This window comes from Fukomys damarensis, unplaced genomic scaffold, assembly GCF_012274545.1.
Source record: "Fukomys damarensis isolate Sample0158 unplaced genomic scaffold, DMR_v1.0_HiC HiC_scaffold_8, whole genome shotgun sequence".
NCBI lineage: Eukaryota > Metazoa > Chordata > Mammalia > Rodentia > Bathyergidae > Fukomys > Fukomys damarensis.
Window position 1 is genome coordinate 13,720,836 of NW_022900920.1, and position 16,771 is coordinate 13,737,606.

At 39.8% G+C, this 16,771-nt stretch overlaps 1 long non-coding RNA gene across 1 annotated transcript; it reads left to right on the forward strand.

Moving 5' to 3' along the window:
- The first annotated feature begins 6 nt into the window (after positions 1 to 6).
- LOC104860139 lies at positions 7 to 11,093 on the forward strand. The gene is made up of 3 exons (XR_779596.2): positions 7 to 531; positions 723 to 842; positions 10,980 to 11,093. It is a non-coding gene; the product is annotated as an uncharacterized LOC104860139 (long non-coding RNA).
- Positions 11,094 to 16,771: the final 5,678 nt, after the last annotated feature.

Consider the following 16,771-nt stretch of genomic DNA (forward strand, 5'->3'; position numbering starts at 1 on the left):
CTAATGGCGGCGAACAGGGACCCGGAGCCAAATAAACCCAGCTGCGGGAAGCACTACGTCAGGGTCAGACCCTGACGCTCGTCGCCCCATCATTGGCCCCGAGGCCGCCGGTGGCGCAGCCAATGGGCGGCCGCCTCTTTCCAGATGCAAGGGGAGGGCCGCGGCAGCGTGACGTCACCGGAGAGCTTGCGGATTGTGAGGCCGCGGCCCAACCGCCCTCACCTGCGGAGGACTCTCCCCTGCCGAGATAAAGTGGAAGATACCTTAGGGCCAACACCTTAGGGCTGTGGGCTTCCCGGCTTCTGCTCAGTTTTGGTTTCACCGATTTTTTTTTCCGGTACCAGGAATTGAACCTACAACCGTCACAATGAGCTACATAACTTTTGTTTTTAACCCCCCCTTTTTTTATTTTTAGAGTCTTGATGAGGCTCTAAATTGCTCAGGATGGACTCCAATTTACCATCCTCCTGCCTCAGCCTCCCAGAATTTTGAGACAAGCCCAAGTCCCGTGTCTCAGAAGTGAACTGCTTGGTAACTTAGATGCTTCTTCGTGGTTCCTTAAGCAGTATTAAGATTTTGACAAGACATCAAGAAAAATGTCTAGCTGTTTTATGATAATTTGATTTGCTTTTAATCTGTTTTACATTGTCTGTTGCTTACTTCCTCCTTCGCGGTGACTACCTATTTATATGTGTGTGTATATGTTTGTTACCTCTCTTTAGTAAACATACACGTTCATGATGAGAAGCAATGAAGACCTCACTTCTCTCTGCCCACTACTTCCAGGCGCTCATCTTGGGTGAACACAAATTTCTTATGGTTACAATTTCTGTAACTTTGAGGTAAGCTTTACTTTCAGATAAAAGGTACGTTACAGCCTTGGAAGAAATAACTACTGTGAGAATCCCCAAAGTTAACTGTTTAAAAAAAAAAAACAGCATTTTCCGAGGGCATTTAGCAGTTGGACACCTCAGATTCAACAGGAAGACTATATGTTCTTCAGTGTAATCAGATTTTTAAAATTTGGCTGGGACCTTGTTTAGTGAAACTATTCGTGACAGGCTAAGTTTTTAAGTGCGTAAATATGGTACAGGGTGTGCATACAGCTTCATTATGACCAACAAAATAATACTTTATATAGCCTCCCCACACCAACAGGGTTTTTCACAACCATTGGCATATATTAGCTTCAAAGTCATTGCTGTGATAGATTTTCAACTTTCCCCATTTTTATAGAGAAATATTTGTTTAAGGACTTCTGTCAATAAATTGAATTTAACCCAAAAAGTTCTTTTGCCAACAAAACACATTCTCAAACATAATTAACACAACTGTAGATAAATTTTTTTAATCATTTAGGAAAAATCGTATTTCTGGCATTTAACTTTGAAATTATTTTCCTTAAGATATTTTGAGGGCTGGGGATTTAGCTCAGTTGGCAAGTGCAAGGTCCCAAGTTCCATCCCCAGTACCAAAAAAAACCTTTTGAATAAACCGGATGCAATGGCACATGGTAATCCCCGATGTACGGGAAACTGAAGTAGGTGAATGGTAAATTCAAGACCAGCATAGGCAACTTAGTGAGACCCTGTCTCAAAATAGAAAATAAAAAGGTTCCTCCTCCACGTTAGAACATTTGCTATAGTTTAATTCAAAGTACCACCAGAGAGAGAGAGAGAGAGAGAGAGAGTCAATTTCCCCTTCATAAACCAAAGCTGCAAAGCATCTCAGCTACCTAGTTAGCCAGAATCACACTATGAAGAGTTATGTTTAGTATAAGTTGTTTATTTTGGTAAGGGGGGAGATATAGTTTAGGTAAGGTTTATTAACTCAATTTAGTAAATGTTTACTGAAAATCTAACATGTACTAAGGATTAGGAAGTATACAACGATGAGTATGACACATCTTAGTTAAGGAAACTCAGGACAGAAAAGAGGGTAAGACAAAAATAACTACAAAAAATATAAAAATAAACTATACTGACAATATAAGGTGGAATGTGCTAAGTAAATTAAAGTGAGAATTACCTTGTCATTGAAAGAGAGAGAAAATACAAAGACAATTCTGTGGTAAAGCCAAACATACTTGATACAAATCTAGTAGATCTTATCCCTGCCTACAAACATTAGAATACCAAGATTTTTTTTTTTTTTTTTTTTTTTTTTTTTTTTTTATTTTTTTTTTTTTTTTTTTTTTTGATGCCTGGGATCAAACTCGAGTCCTTGTGCTTGCAAGGCAGATGGCAGAACCACTGAGTTAAATCCCAGCCCCACTGAGAAGCTTTTTAAGACCTACTGAAACCATCCCTTAAAGAAGGACCTAGGCTTGGCTATATTTTAAACATACTCCCCGGGTAACTGCAATGTGCTGTCAGGTTTCAGAACTGCTGACAGAATTGCACCCTCAAAGTGTCCAGATGTGGAAAGCAATCTCTAGAAATGTTAAATAACTTAACAAAGCCAGAAAAACAAAATCTGTAATTAGAACACAGAATTGTTCATTTCCTAGTCAAATGGTATTTCCATTACACCATAGTTGAGTAAAAAAGATGTTAACAAAAACAACAGATGACCTCACAGTTAAGGAACTTATTTGTGCTGTTTGACATCAGTTGTGCTACCATTTTACTCAAATATTTTTGGGTTCTGAGAAACATTTGATTTGAAAAACACTGTCCACTGTGGTTTTTTTCCCCCTTAGAACCTGTGTGTTCCAAAGTGTTGGGATAATAGTGCTTACCTTTAGTTTGTTCTGGCTTTTATTTCAGTTATTTGCAAAACTGTGTATAAAGGATATAATCTTATATTACTTTTTCTACCTTTTTATGAAATTCTTAGAAATGCCAGACTCTTGGTCGGTACTTTACTTCCATTAATGGTAGCAAGCCATGAAAAGAGTTGGAGCAAGAAGATGCCAATATTAACAGTACACCTTTACATAGAATGTCTGTGGGACCAATAGGAGTAGAGCTAGAAATAGGGACAGAAAAAATGAAGAAAACCAAATAGCTATCAGAATGAAGAGGACAGGAATGAAATTGGGCAACAGTAGAATGTTCAGCATTTGCCAGTAACTGATCTGGAACAGAAGAATGAAAAATCAGAGAACTCTACATGAACTCTGCATGGTTTGACCAAAAGAGGAACACATGGGAAGAACTACATCAGAGGAGATGTTTGCCACTGATTGGGATGTGGAGGATCTGGGCTGGGGCCGAATGGAGAGCAGTCTGCACGAGGTGAAGTAGGAGATGCTGTCTAAAATTCAAAACATAAAATTTGATGGGCTGATGCCAGAGGAAAACATTAAGGAGTTGTCTATACAGAAGTTACTGTGAAGCCAGGTGTGGTGGTGCACGCCTGTAATCCCAGCACTCAGGAGGCTGAGGCAGAAGGATCACTGTGAGTTCAAGACCAGCCTGGGCTACATAGTTCCAGGGCAGTCTCAACTACATAGTGAGACCCTGTCTCAAAAAAAACAACAAAACAAAAAAAGTTCCTGTGGAAACCATAGGGGTAGGAAAGTAAGAAAAACTACCAACTGAAGGAAAAAAAGAAAGAAAAGGAAATGAAAATACAATGTTCTGGAAAATGAGGGGGCAGTGAACTTTAAGTACAGAGTCATAAACAATGTCAGATTCTACAAATTTAGAAAAGAGATGGAACCAAGGAGGTCACTGGATTTGACAGACTTAGTGACCTTCTAGCAATTTTCAGTAACATGGTGGAGAGAAATGCCAAATGTCAAAAGCTGAAGCCATGTGGGTACTGAAGCAGTGATTATGCACTACGAGTCCAAGACATTTGGCTGCAAAAGGAAAGCACAAATAGAATAACTGAAGCAAGTAACTACAATGAGGAAAAGGTTTTATTTTCTTTTAAGTATTTATTTTCAGCAGTAGGCATATCGAGCACTTTTTGTAAACTCAGGAGAGCACATGAAAAGGGGGAAAAGTGGTTGAAAGCCAGGAGGGAGGTAAAATTCAAAGCACCACTGTTGTGGAAGGAACATAGTACCTTCCTGTGACCATACTGAATACCAACCACAAATCTTCCAGGAAAAAAATTTTTCTCTTGAACAAGTAAATTTTGCCTATGAATCAGACAAAATACAGCTCATCTAACTTCCCAAGTCTTCATCTGTGCTAGGACTGATCTGTTGTCATGGGCAGGAATTGATATCCATGGAAACAAGCCACCCAATATCTAGAGTAAGAATATTTCTAAATCTTTAGGTATCCCTATAAGCTAGAGTCGAATTTTAAGAAAATCGTTGGCTGGGGGCAGGGTTTCTTTTTTGTTTTTGTTTTTGCAGTACTGAGGTTGAACCCAGGTCCTCATACATGCTAGGCAAACACTCTACTACTGAGCTACATCCCCATCCCTCATTAATATTTTTAAAAATTTTAGGTGCTAGGGAAATAGCTCAGTGGTTATTTATCTGGCATGAGAGCACCCCTGGGATTCATCTCCAGCATCACCAGAGTGAGAGAAAAAGTTTGTATGAGGAATTTAGCTCAGTTTTGCTACCACCTGCCTCGTAAATTCAAGGTCCCAAGTTCAATCTCCGGTACAAAAAAAAAAAAAAAATCTAACGTAAGAGTTTGGAAACATCAAGGATCTGAAACAACTTCACTTTGTGTTATTGGGATCTACCTAGGAAAGTTTTGTAAAAGTCATATTGTGGATGAAAAGAGCATGGACTTTGGAGGCAAAGAGTCCTGAGTTCAAATTCTACTCTGCCATGTAGCTCTCTTGGAGTCTGCATTTCCTCATTAGAAAAATATAGGGTAGCTGGGCATGGTGGCTCATGCCTGTAATCCCAGCACCTGGGAGGCTGAGGCAGGAGGATCGCTGTGAGTTCAAGACCAGCCTGGGCTACATAGTTCCAGGTCAGTCTCAACTACATAGTAAAACCCTGTCTCAAAAAACAAAAAAACAAAATCATAATGCCAGTGTTCCGAAGTAGAGTATATAACAGGAAAGCCATGGGGTTCCCTTTGAAAGTAGAAATGGAAAATAAAGACTGTTTTGCAGATAAAACATGACCAGCTAAGTAAGGATAAAAAGAAAGAGGCTGCAGGTGATAGGAAAGGAGTGACTCATTAGGGGTTAAAACAGCTCAAAATTTTTTCTGGTACTTGGGATTGAACTCAGGACCTTGTGCTTGTGAGGCAGGCACAGTACCACTGAGCTAAGTCCCACGCCCCATAGCTCAGTTTTTAAAATGCTGAAAATGGGGCCTGGGATTTATCTCAGTGGTGCCACCACCTGCCTTGCAAGCACAAGGTCCTGAGTTCCATTCCCCAGTACCACAAAAAAAATGCTAAAAAATGGAGCAGGGACTTGGTGGTAGAGAACTTGCCTATGTGCAGGCTCTGGTTCAATCCCCAGCATTACAGGAGGTGGAGGAACCTGAAAAGGTAAAAAGCAAGACATATCTGGTCAACCTCAAATATTCTTTATTTTTAAATTAATCATATGAACAACCTCAATGGGGATATTTACATGGGTGGTTGTTTTTTATAAATAAACCTCTTCCTATTTCAGTATAGACAGGGTGACACACATATACATATATCTATCAGTATATATACACATACCTATATACAGTTGCACATATACATGTGCAAGTACCACCTACATTCTCACAAGAAAATAAACATACTGATCTGGAATCCAATACTTCCTTACATGCCTTATTATATAATGCCTATGGAATTAAAAATATTCTGCCATTTAGCCAAACACTAAAATGACACATTAACTATAAGTAATTCCAAAGCAGTGAAGTTAGAAATGCCTTGATATTTTCATTCCTTTCCTTCCAGTCATTTCAGAGAATACACAGCCTAAAAATATTTCAAAATATTTGAGAGTATTCATGATGCCATTCAAGTATTTGTTAAATTAGCTGAAATGATTCATGCAAATGATTTCATTTGCTTCACAAAGTAACAATTCAAATAGTGGGCCAAGGAGAATAACCTGTGTGGCAGCTTCACAGCTATTATGTTACCATGAAAATCAGTGTTTTGTCACTTTCAAAATGGCCAATGCATTGTATACTAGGGCCAGGTATTTAACTCAGTGCTACCTCACCTTGCTCGAAAGCACAAGGTCCTGAGTTCAACACATAAAAAAAAACATGTATCTATTATATACACACAATCTAAATTTTAAAAAGGGGCTGATCAGACAAAAATGTATTTTTATGACTAGTACAAAACTTTCAGTTCATATAAAGAGTAAAGGTGAATTATATAATTAATGAATTCATTGGCTGCTAGTCTTCATATATTACTTGGAACTTTAGTAATTGCAAAAAGGGCCAGGGATTTAGCTCAGTGGTTCTTCTGCTTACCTTACAAGCACAAGGTCCCAAGTTTGATCCCCAGTACCAAATAATAATAATAGCAACAAACGGAAAATACCCCCTCTGTATTTTAGATATTTTGACTGTTTTATTAGTGTTGTTCCCCAAGCACTTAGAATGAATGGTACTTGGTGCATATAGGTTTTTTTTTAATTTCTTGAATGAATAAATGACTTAATTTTATACATCAGGATATTTTCAACCTTGTTATTTTAGTTCAGTAACCTAACAATGTATTAAAATTTTAAGTACTTAGAACAGTTTTATATTTCCTTTTGGTCTTTTTGTTTCAGTTTATAATTTGTGTGTCTTGTGCAAGCATGTGTGTGTGTGTGTGTGTGTGTGTGTGTGTGTGTGTGTGTGTGTGTGTGTATGTTATTGGGGACTGAACCTAGGCCCTACACACTAAGTTACATCCTCATCCTCATTCCTTTATTTTGAGTCAAGGTCTCACTAATTCACTAAATTACTCAGGCTGTGTTTGAACTTGAGAACCTCCTGCCTCAGCCTCCCAAGGTACTGAGATTATAAGTATGTACCACCATTCCCAGCTTTAGATATTAAATCTCATAGTGAATTCAGATGAAGGTTATAACTAACATTTACATTAAATTTTGCAACCAGGAATATTTAAAAAGAAAACAAGAAAAATATTTTTTGAAATTTTCCCAGGATATAGTAGGCTTCAGAAGATTTGCGCAACCCTTGAAATTGTACAAGAAAATCCCCTGAAAAGCTTCTACTTTTCTAGAAAGCGGGTCTATAGTTTCCATCAATTTTCAGAAAACATTCATTTTAAAAAAAAATCATAGGGGCCACGGATTTAGCTCAGTGGTTCTGCTGCCTGCCTCACAAGTGCAACGTCCTGAGTTTGATCCCCAGTACCAAAAGAAAAAAAGTTCATGATCCAAGAACAGTTTAAAACCACTAGTTCATACTAGATTTTGTATTTTTAGGTAATAAGTTTTTTCTTTGGGATATTTAAGTTTTAAAGACACTTCACTAATTATGTCATTTTATCCCTAACAGTATTGTCAGGTGAATATTATTTGCAGATGATTAGAGGGAAAGCCAAGGGTCAGAGAATTTGCAGCCTTTGCCTTTTAGGAGTTAAAGCATAAATCTTATGCTTCCTAACACCATGACTCAACCCCCAAGCTTTTCAAAACCCCAACACTTAGCTAATACATGTTTTTATAAAAGACCTGTGGATTAAAACTAAATATCAAATGTAAACTGTAATCACTATGCAAGACAGTGTGGAGAGGCCTGAAAAAACTAAAACTGGAAATTCCATTTGACCCAGCTACTCACCTTCTAGGTATCTTCCAAACAGAGTTAAAGCCATCATATTACAGTAAGACATGCATATCCATGTTAATAGCAGCACAGTTTATAATAGCTAAATCTTGGAAGCAGCCTATGTGTCCATTAAGAGATGAATGGTCTGGGCCGGGATGTAGCTCAGTGATGCTGCGTCTGCCTCACAAGCGCTAAGTTTGATCCCAGGAAGGAGGGGGGATGGATGGACAAAGAAAATGATGTATTTATACACAATAGAGTACTCTACCAAAAAGAGACAAATTGAAGTCATTTGTAGGAAAATAGAGGCACCTTGAGACTATAGTGTTAAGTGAAATAATTTCTCTTATATGAGAAACCCAGAATAAAAATTAAAAGCAAAATAAAAGATAAGTAGGGAGAGAGATCATTCTTTTTTTTAATTGAGTTTATTGGTACATTTTAGGTATACAGTACAGTTACATTCATCATTGGGATCTTGTACCTTTACATGACAGGTCTTTTTTCACATTTTTCCCCTTGTCCCTGCCCTCCACCCCCTCCTTCCCTCCCCATTTACAAACATTTATTTCCATTTTTTCATTTTCTCATATTTTTTTCTTTTCCCTTATTACCTTTCCCCTAACCTTCCCACTTTCCGTACACCTTTAGCCCTTTTCTTCCTATTTCACATTGTCAATCATCTCATTAGGATCTTATGTACTATTATAGTTTTTCACACCAGAGAAACTATTCGGTATTTATACACGTGTGACATTTATTTCACTTGAGTAAATCCTCAATATGTATCCATTTTCCTATGAATGAATCTAATTCCTCATTCTTTATGGCTGAGTAGTATTCCATTTTATAGAAAAACCACATCATCTTTATCCAGTTTCCAACTGATGGGCAAATGGGCTGTTTCCAAGTTTTAGCTATTACAAACTGTGCCACTATAAACATATGTGCACACATATATCACTGATATGATTCTTTTAATTCTTTTGGAAAGATATCCAGCAGGGGGATGGCTGGGTCAAATGGAACCTCTAGTCCCAGCTCTTTGAAGGATCTCCATATTGATTTCCAAAGTGGTTGCACCAGTCTGCACTCCCACCAACAGTGGAGAAGGGCTCATCCTTAAAGGGAAAGGGGAATGAGAGATGGAGGGAGGGGGACAGGGGAAGGGATAAAGGATGATAAGGAATTGAGATGGGTTATGTACAAGTACCAACTACACAGAAGAATTGTAAACATGTACTGCAAACAGGTTAAAAAAAAGGATCAAGGAATGAGTGAAGGAGGGAGAGACAGAAGCAAAAGAACAAAAAAGGAATGAAGATGTGTTATGTACATGTACCAACTTCCCACAAGGAATGCAAATATTATGTACTACACACATGTACTAATAAGCTAAAATAATTTTTAAAGTATCAATGTCTTCATTTTTGTTTTTTGAGACAGTCTCACTATGTTTTCATGGCTGGCCTCAAACTGGCCTTCAGCCTCAGTCTCCCATGTGCTGGGATTATAGGTGTGCACCACCATGTCGGACCAAAGTCTTCCTTTCAAGATTGACCTTTTCAACAAGCAATCCATGCCAAAAAAAATTATTGGATCACCATCTATAGGTCTTACTACACTTTTGAAGTAAGAATAATCCCAGTGGTAGGAAAATTAGAAATAGCATAAGTATCCAACTTTAAGTCAATCTGCAATGAACTTGAAAATATAATCTTATCATCCAGTGTAACTTTTTTACCCAAGCTTTAGGACAGATGATTAATATCACCTTTGGAGGATTTTCCTTGAAGAGCCGGCCACGAGTTTTCTGGAAATATTAGGCACATGAGATACAGGGTGGAAATGGGGTAAGAAAACAAATAAGGGAAATAATTGAAACTCATGCTCATAGCAGGGTAGGCAACTTGAGAAAGAAGACAGACAAAACCAGGGCCCGCTTAGCACTTACTCATGCAACCCTGGGCCACCAGGATGCTGGGTGTCAGTACCCTTCCTTGAGAACTGGCTGAATTGTACAAATACTTGAGGAACCACACCCTTCCTCTCATATTCTTATGAAAATGTAAACATTTAACAATCCTAGTAGTAAAAAAACAAATAGTAGGGAAATATAAATTTCCTTAAAATGCCTAGGGCAGTGATGGCAAACCTCTGGTATGGGTGTTACTGTGCTTTTCTTTTAAGAAGAAAGATGTTAATGCATGAGTTGTTTTTTCTAAACTAAAACCTCAGTATTCGTATTTCATTGCAGTGTTGGCACTTTGTGATAAGTGGATTTGGGGTTGCAGTTTGGGCACTCCGTCTCTAAAAGGTTCACCATCACTGGCCTAGGGCATTGGTTTAAATCCTATTCATGATAAAAAATAGTTTATAAGAACAAGTCATGGGCAAAATATCCATTCTTCCCCATTCTTAGGCGTTGTTGTTAGAAGACTTTCATATCAATCAGTGACCCAGACAGAAGTAGAGCACATATTGCAATGGGAAAATGGAGATTAAGGTGTGCTAAGCAAGGTTGAAGAAATATAACATGGATGGTGAAACAGCTGAAGCTTGCAATAATAGGAAGCTATTACCAAATCCTGTAGAGAGAGGAGTTGCTATAGGGGAGGGCCACCCGGCAGGAGCAGCAACCTTCCTAGAGAAGCAGGCCACTACCAACCAGAAGCCCAGCGAGGAATGAGTCTGCTACAACATCCCATTGGCCACACCAGACTGCTCGAGAGCTGCCAGGGCAGACCTTGCAGGTGATTTGGCCCCAAAGAGCACAGAGCAGGCAGGACTGGATCTGAAGGGACACATGGAGGCTCTCCAGAAGCAGAAACTACAGCAAAGCAAATGCAGAAGAACAGACAGACAGAGCTTTACTTTGAGGACACAGCCTCTGTCATTTTTTAATCCCTTCACCTAAACAAAGGCTAGTCAACTCAAAGACAAAGTATTTCAAGAACATCAGAATTTTCCTGTGTTTCTTTCTGTCATAAAAAGAACTATGCTAATCCAGTCTTTGAATGAAACTCAGAAAAGGTGGATGTCAAAGGTAGCAAAGAAACATTCCAGTGACATAATGGAGAACCATTAAGAACTCCCTAAAGTTATAGTAGAAAAGTTTAGTCCATAAACCAATAAGTTATCTATCCTGCAGCATCTCTTTGAAAGGAAATAATTTATCATAAAAGGTAAGATTTGTTGGTTCCTAGACTCTATTTAATGTCAGTCCTCATATAGTAATTAAATTAAACCAAATTCCACAGTTACCAGGATTTCCTTTTATGACACAGTATTTTGCCTTTAGGTACAATTTTGCAACTGTACAAAGGATTTCCATAACTGAAATCAGGATGAGAAACAAGGACTCTTTCTTGTATTACCAAGCAAGAAAGTACTGCTTTAGGAAGCCAACCCTAACTCAGAATAAACAAATTTTTATAAAGCATAGATATTTAAGAGTGATATATAGCTTTGTATTTAATATAATATGTCTGAAACCTCAAAAAGGAAAATGGCTTCCTCCCACCAATAAAATATTACCTGTTTAACACTAGGTCACCATATTCAAAAGGTAACTGACGTGCTAGTAGTCCACAGTGGTTGTAACTGGAACATGACTGTGTTGCTCTGCAGGAAGATAATGTCTGTCGCCATTAGGCAAAAAATATTCAAGATGCAGGCATAAAAGATGAAAGCATACAAGAACTAAGAAACACACACACTCTTCACTCTTCATTGTTGTTGGTGGTACCGAAGATCAAACTCAGGACCTTGTACTTGCAAGGCAGGCATGGCACCACTGAGCTAAATCCCTGGCCCTTTTTAAATTTTATTTAATTTTATTTATTTGTTGGTTGGTTTACTTATTTTTGGTACAGGAGATGAAACTCTGGTCCTTGTGCTTGCAAGGCAGGTGCTGGAAGCACTGAGCTAAATCCCCAGCATCAAATACAGTATAGTTTTAAAAGTTATAAAGCACAGAGATCAAGGCAAGTATAGTGAAATATTTGAATCATTTGACTGCAATTCAAGAGCAGGTAAAATGGTAGACTATTGAAGTAACATACACAAAAGTAAGAAAAGCAACAGAACATATATTAGTTTTTCCCCGGGGTTGTCAGAATTTTTTAGTTATACTGTTTTTTTTTTTCAGACAGGGTCTTTCTATGTAGTTCATACTGGCCTTCAACTCCCTTTGTAGCCCAGGCAGGAACTCTCAGCAATCCTCCTGCCTCAGTCTCCCAAGTGCTGGGATCACAGTTGTTCACCACCATGCCCAAATGGCAGATATATTTAACAGTCCTTGTAGCATATACAGCAGTTCCTTGAAATCAGGAAGTATTTTCAGTATCAGCTGTCCCTATAAAAAATATACCTGAGACACACAACTTAGGGAGAAAAAAGGTTTATTTTGGCTCAGTCTGGGAGGTTCCAATCTATGAACATTTGGCCTTGTTGCTTTCCGGCCTATGATGAGGCAGCATGTCAGAGCAGGAGAGAGCAGCAGAAAAAAAGCAAAAACCTGTTATCTCATAGCTGGGATCAAAAACAGAAAGGGAAGGAGTCCCCCGCAAGGGCATGCCTGAGTGACCTGAAGGACCTATTTCCTCCCTAATAGGGAAAGCTTCCATGAAACCCTTCACAACACTTCTGGTTGTATATATCATATAAATATATTATGGTTGAAGCTTCATCACATGGCCACCTCTTGCTGTAACAAAATAGAAAGACAGCCAAGGCATTTAGCTAAACAACATTTTTGCCAGAAACTGATATTCTGTTGCTAGGAAAGGAAAGCCGAGTGGATGTTGAGAAGAGTTTCTGACAGTTTTGCCACAATCGCTGACTTTATTTTCTTTTTTAAGTTTATGGAGACTATTAATTCTGAAAAATAATATGTAACTCTTGGGAACTTAAGAAGCCCATTTAAATTAATTTATTTTATTTATATTATATGGGGAGACCCTGTCTCAAAACAACAATAACAACAAAACACATCTGCTGGTTCAACTTTACTGCACTCTGCTGTGATGGCTGTGCTGGCGAAGACTAGGATGACACAGCTGAGAGTGGAGGGACACTCAAGTGCAGAGGGCTGCACACTCAGGAGCCCCCAGCGTAGTCTTTGACACTATATGATTGACATCTCAAACTCTGTAATAATTTTATTTTTGAATGTGTGCTTTGTGAATGAATCTCATGGGTTGATGGCGTACACTCCAGGGAATCAGAACTGGGATCACCAGGGGTCTGGTTCCCACTGCCTCCCCACCTCCCTAGGATAGGTCTGCATCTGCTGTTGCCCAGTCACTGACCTGCAACCAGTTCTACCTTCTCCTAGTAGTAAAGTAGGCATGGGGAGGACCCAGGTGGATCATGCACGTCCAGTGTACCAAGCCACCAAGTGAGACCCCACGCAACTATGAAGTTTTGCTTTACTCCACAAATGTCAGAATGTTTTGTTTTACTCCCATGCCCAAGAGAATATATTAAATAGCAAATAAACCAGCATAGCTGCTGGAGGGAGAGATCAGCAGTAAAAAAAATGAAAAGGTGTTTTCCTACTTTTGAACAAGGAGCTCACATTTCCATGTTGCACCGAGCCTTGCAATTTGCATGGCTCGTCTTATCTAGCTAAGAAACTGAAAGGGACGAGGAACAGATGCCAGGTTGGAACCTGTGTCAAATCCTACCTAGCCTTTCTGCAGAGGCAGGTGGGGCCTCTGTGTGTCCTTGAGCTGCCGTTCTCCCACTCCCATTGATGCTCCACCAGCTAATGCTAAGCACCGCCAACACAGGTTCCCCAGTCCTGTCAGGGAGTTGAGAGGCCCTTCTGCTCCCAAGCATCAGCCTTGCTTGATACTCTTGAGTCAGTCTATGCCTGGTTCTTAATGCTTGGAGGCAGTGATGTTCTGGAAAATGTACAACATCCAGTGATCTGGGGATGGGAGTGCATATATGTAGCATTTTGCTGATTGCCATGGTATATAAATAGTCGAACCAAGGCCAATTTTTGAACTAACAATATTTGATCACCAGTTGAGAAAATTCTTGAGTGTTTAACAATTGGCTCTCATAATTGGCTCTCAATGCTTGGAGGAAAGAGGAAGGAAAACTCACTGTGATTTCATCTGTCATCTGAAAGAATAGGATCAGATGATTCAAAGGGGGGAAAAATCCTAGAGAACCAGAATGTGAAAAGATGCTCAAACTCACTCATGATTCAGATAATGCAGAGGAAAATAATGAGATAGGCCACTTCTTACAAATTAGATCAATAAAAGTATCCGATCTCAAGGCTTGGTGCACTGCATGACTGTTGGGAATGTAGATTTGTGCAAATATTTTGGAGAACAATTTGATAGTGTCCAGAATAATGTGCAAGTCCTCTTCTGTATGTATTGCTCAGGAACCTTCCTGCCTGTAAACAGTGAGGTTCACTGCTCTATTAAAAGCACGGTTAGCTTCAACAATCAACTCATGCCCAGTCGTGTTTCAGATTTATTGCCATCTGCTTTCCACCATCCATATTATTTTGAAGTAAATCACACACGTTTATCTCTGAAAGTAAAACAAAACAAAACAAAAAACCAAATAGGGCTGGGGATGTAGCTCTGTGGCACAGCACCTGCCTGGAAAGCACGAGGTCCTGAGTTCGGTGGTAGTCATTCCGTCCCATCCCTGTCCCCCCCATTCCCACCCTCCACCCCCGTATCGAAGAAATGAAAGCCCAGGGTAGGGCCGGGAAGGTAGCTCAGCGCTGCAGCATCTGCCTGACAAGTGCCAGTCCCTGAGGTCGATTCACGATACAAAAAAAAAAAAAATCTGGGTAGGCTTTTTGTTGGATGTATGAGACAGTAATCTGGGTAATCAGGAAAGGACAAATAAAACAACAAAAATATTTTCATGAGAGCTATGGAGCCTGGCTAGTTTAAGAGTAACATTTCAAGTACATTCCCTGAGGAAATTATCCCTGCTCCTTCTCAAACACAGTAGGTTTCAGGGACAGCCTTCTGTTGCTTGGCAGATTTTGAGGTCAAATTGAATCTGTACTAGGTAATCGGCTTAGTGGATAATAAACTAAGAACTTACATCGCCACAGTGCCGACAAACTCTCATGCAGGGGGTTGACTCATATCTCCATAACATCCCCCTGGAATCCTGCACTTTACCATCATTATTGGAAAAATTGTGCCCGGTGACTTATATTTAGTATAAAATAACAAATATATAAATAATCACATGAGCAGTCTTTAAAGTGACAGTGACTTTAATTGCAAACATCACTTCGAGGTCTAACATTTTGTGTGCATGTAGTCTTTTCTATAGAAAAAGAAAGTTACGCTGTTTGTAATGACTTTCCATATTGTTTGTCAGCATTAATCAAAATAATTTCCATCTCCAAAGTGCTGCTTTGGCCTATGGTTTGTGGAAGGAGGTTTAGGATTTTGTTTTAATCTGAAAATAAATCAGCTAGAGAGTTTGGAAAGTGAAAGAGAAAAAGCATGAGGCACTTTTACATTCCAAGAGATGCTGTATTCAAACCTTAGTAAACAACTATATATTTAGTTCCCAAGTAGGTGCTAGGAAACTTCCAGAAGACACAGAGAATTTATAACCATATGGAATGTCACTTCATAATTCCAACACTTTAAGTCAGTACTGGGCCAGGGGTTTAGCTCAGTGGCGCCAGCACCTGCCTGGCTAGTGCAAGGTCCTGAGTTCAATACCCACTTCCACCCCCCCCCCAAAAAATCAGTATTGGCTCAGATCATAAATAGTCTGGTAAATAAGAAGAAAGTAAGAAGCTGGGTGTGGGGTGCATGCCTGTAATCCAGCACTCAGGAGGTTGAGGCAGGAGGACTGCTGCTAATTTGAGGCCATCCTGAACTATATGCGGGAGGGAGGGGAAGGGAGAGAGAGGGATGAGGGGGAGGGGAGGAGGTAAGAAAGAAGAGAGAGAGGGAGGAAAGGAGGAAGGAAAAAAATGTGAAAGAACTGTGATTTGCTAAAACCTTTTTCTCTGAATTCTGAGTAAGATATCCTGAAAGCACAAGGATCTGGTTAGTTTTTTAGTAATGAGTCAGCAACACACTTTATGGCTCATGCTGCTGTCAGACAACTTCACCTTCAGCCATGACTAAATTGAAGTAAAGTTATTAGAACAGAACAACACTAGATGATAAATGTCAGAGCTCCTCTGAAGCCAGAAGAGAGCTGTGGCATACACATATACAAAGCAGAAAACACTGTCTTCACCAGTCTGCTTCTGCCCTTAAATGGCACAGCCATTTTTCTCGCCTCGGCCTTTCCACCCCACTTTCATATGCCCCCAAACATTCTTTTACAGATGAATTTTATTTACTTATAAAAACAGCTAGCCAGGCATGGTGGCATACGCCTGAAATCCCAACACTTGGAAGGCTGAGACAGGAGGATCACCAAGAGTTTGAGGTGAGCCCGAGAACGGGAATGGCAAGAGTACACTTGTCTTACACTGTTGTAAAGACTAAATGAGAGAATACGCGTCATCTGACCTTAGCAGCCTAATGAAGAAGGCGGAACTGGACGCTGAATCTCAGACATACTCCTTCAGTTCTGAGTTGGTGAAACTCGGCTTCCAAATCCTTCTCTGCTGGGCCAATCAGCTGCTTTTCTCTGGGTAGGAGGGGCGGGGAGAGGCTGAGAGATAAGAGGTCTAGGCAAAGGTAGAGACAGAGGGCAGAATGTATTTCCTGCTCTTAGAATGCATTCTAGAATGCTCTGGAACCCCCAAAAGACTCATATTGTTCTGAGGTCGTGCTTTTGGAAGGTGATTGGATCGTGGGGTGCTATACCCATTAGTGGATTAATCCACTGATGAATTCACAGCTGAATGTGCTGTTAGGAAGTAGGGTATGGCTGGAAGATGCAAGTCACTGGGGGAGTGACCTGGACCTGGCCCGGTGTATCTCCACCCTTGGCTCCTCCCTTCTCTATCAGCTTCCCAGCTACCAAGACATAAGCAGCTCTTCATACACCATGTGCCTCAGCCATCCTGTTTGTGCCTTGGAGCCAGCTGACTGTGGACTGAAACTGTGTGCTCCCCCACAACCA